We start from the raw sequence: 3364 nt of genomic DNA on the forward strand, positions 1-3364 counted from the left end.
GTTTGAGGATTACTCACAGATATCTATACTACTACTAGATCGCTAACTTCGTCAAAAGAGCTGTGGCCGGCCGGATTTCCGGATTCGGCCATGACACCTTACAACAAAATGGCGGCGGTGCATGTGTAGTGCGTATGTGATACCCGGCCATGACATCTTACACCAAAATGGCTGCTCCCGCTTTTTGTCAGCTATTACTATTGCATGAGATGTACTAAAATATTTCTTTTTTTCAATTTTTATAAAATTAAATTTTTCAATTTTAATATTTAAATAATATTTACAACATTTATAAAATAATGAAACATTATTTATTTCAGCTATGTGCGCGAAAAGTATAATAATAAAACATTAATGTTATTATAGTAAAAAATACATTTTATTATGGTAAAATACATTATTTTTATTATATTAAAATACATTTTTTATTCTATTTTATTTTATTACATTTTATATATACATTTTATTTTATTGTAATAATGCAAACGGAAATCCTTGTAAGCCTTCGGGAATTCAATAAAGACAACTAACTATTAATTAACTACATTTTATTTTATAATGCACAAAACATATATAAGTTTATATTTATTATAATTATAAATATATACTTATATATAATATGTATTGAATACATTGGTAAACAAAATTGCACATTTAAATTTCTACGACGTCATCTATATACCCGAATGAATCTATATAAATGTAAATAACAATGTAATAAATAACAAATGTAAATAAATAAAATCTAAGTATAAAATGTACGTATTATTAAAAAGTATTAATTTTGATAATTTTTGCCGTTTACTGACGGGATTTACAATATCTTTATTTAACGTATTAGAATATGAATACATTCGAATTGTTAAATATTTCCGACAAATAATATTTATTAACTGTAAGCGGTGCGGTGTATCTATACCTATCTCGAATCCTTCGTAGCAATCGTTACTAGTAAGAAAAAAATCAGTATCTAATGCATATCTGCGTGTTACTCGACAAATTATTTGAGAATATGCATCTTTATTTGGTAGCTTATTTTTACTTTTTACTAATGACTGACGGAACTCCATTTCGGTGGCATGAACAATTTTGTACACATGATTTGATGCGTACACTAAACCCCTTTTATTTTTTATGTCAATTAATATTGTGTACGACGAAATGTTATATTCTCTATCACCTACTTTTCTTATGAGATTGGCGATGCAACCTTTACATATTAATTTAGGAATAATTTTTTTGACTACGAAACCTGCTATATAATATAAAATGTTTTTTTGAAGCAAACTACTATCATTCACATTGATACAATGATATAATTCTTTGTTCTCAGCGTCGTCAAATAAATTGTCATTAATATCAGAATCTGTGCTATCTGTGCTAATGTTATCATGCCAATATTGAAAATTTTTTTTCTTCACCCATGTTAATTTAAATAGTACATCGTTTTCTGTATCAAAACCGGTACAATTAGCTTTCACTGATGCTGAAATTGAATTTTTTACTAATAAACTTTTCATAGCAGCTTTGAATTGCAGCACATTTGGGTTGTTATTCCAAGTATGTCGCCTTCGCACTTGCGCAAAAAATAATTCTAAGTGATCCTGGCTAAACCTGTATGTCATTAGATATTTAAAACAGGGTTCTAACAAAATATTTTTAGCTATTCGAAAAATTGATTTAACAGCAGCCGCAAAACCTACGATAAAAGCTTTTCGTCTACCAGCACATAACTTATTGTTGTCAGGTCCCATTAGAGTATATAAATATTCAATTTTTTGTTCCATTCTTTGTTGCAAGAAGTTAATATTATTATAAAAAATTGGTTTTTTAAATCCCTTTCCGAAAGGATTGCGGGAATTTAAAAAATCGAAAATTTCGTCAATTGCCTTGATAAATTCTATTGTGCCAGCACAGTCTTTAAATTCTTCAATTTCTAAAAATTGTAAAAATTCCAAAGCAGTAGCAGTTGAAGAACTTAAAGTCTGTGCTGCAAGCTTTACCTTCATAATATTAGCTTTAAAATTTACATGCGCAGAACTAAGTTTATTTGCAAATTTTAAATTAAGTTCGAGTTGAAGCTTATGTAAATTTGTTACATGGTACCAATTGATCTGCGCAGTGGGAGATTTCATAATTTTGAGATCACCTAACGCGTTCCGGGCAAGCTTTACATTATGGCAAGCATCGGGTACGAAATGTACATCGTAACCGGAGCTGGGATGTTTAAATATGCTTTTTAGCTCACAGTAATTTGTCGTATACAAATTGCAACCTAATAAATTCATTGTTGAATAATTGACATGAGCTCCGTCACACGTAATACTCCATACCCGAATACCCGATTGTTGCGACATTATTAATGCTGTTTTTACCAATTCAGCTTGCACTGCAGCAGTTATTTTATCGACGAAAAAATAACCCACGGGCCACTTCCATGTACCTCTAAGAGAAACCAGCATGAAAACGAGGACTTCGGTGGCTTCAGTTTCTGCAGCTTCAATAGATATCCCATTGCCGTATTCGCACAATCCAACAAATTTTTCAGATGTGGCATCCCATAGCACCTGCTTCCGAATCGCCATCGAATCAAATACTAAATTGCAATGATGCGAACCTTCTGGGAATTTTGATATCTCTTGAAAAACATCAGTCATGAAACCAGGTTCCACATTAATTGACGAAATCCAATTTCTGATGCTGCTTTCATGCGGCAAATGTAGAATTGATCTGAAAATGTTAAAATAAATGTTTTAAATATTAATTTAAAATCTCATAATAAATAAACAATGACAATTTGAAAAATGTACCTGCAATAATTATAGGCCTTCGGCGAGTAAAAATGTAGAGTTACAGCAAATTTTTTTATTTCATCGCTGTATCGGCAACCTTTCTTATTTCTGTTTTTATTGACCCATTCGTTCTGGAACAATTCACCAATGCTTCCGCCAAAATTTTGAGCAATAACCTCACTTGGATCTCTCTCAAGAAGATTCTTTGCTCTGTTCATTATATGTACGATTCAGTATATGTACAATATATAATTTTACAATTCTGAATATATAATATATATATATTATATATAATATATTATATATTATTTATTATGGCTCAGTATGATATTTTTATACGGGAAAGTTGCACATCCAAAAATCAGTATATATAGTCACACTTGAACAACAAGATAGTTGTACGTACGAGCTTAAATATATATACTGCTTTGGGACATACATATATTTATAATTTGTTATCATACTGTAGAGTTTTCAATAAGTTCTTCAAAGAATGTATTTTTTCTTCTTTTCTCGTTAGCTTCTTTTTCAATGATTTAATTGTCCTCCACATTTTCTTTTTTCGTGGACTC

The sequence above is a fragment of the Formica exsecta genome, unplaced genomic scaffold, assembly GCF_003651465.1.
Source record: "Formica exsecta isolate Colony F162 unplaced genomic scaffold, ASM365146v1 scaffold3794, whole genome shotgun sequence".
NCBI classification, from domain to species: domain Eukaryota; kingdom Metazoa; phylum Arthropoda; class Insecta; order Hymenoptera; family Formicidae; genus Formica; species Formica exsecta.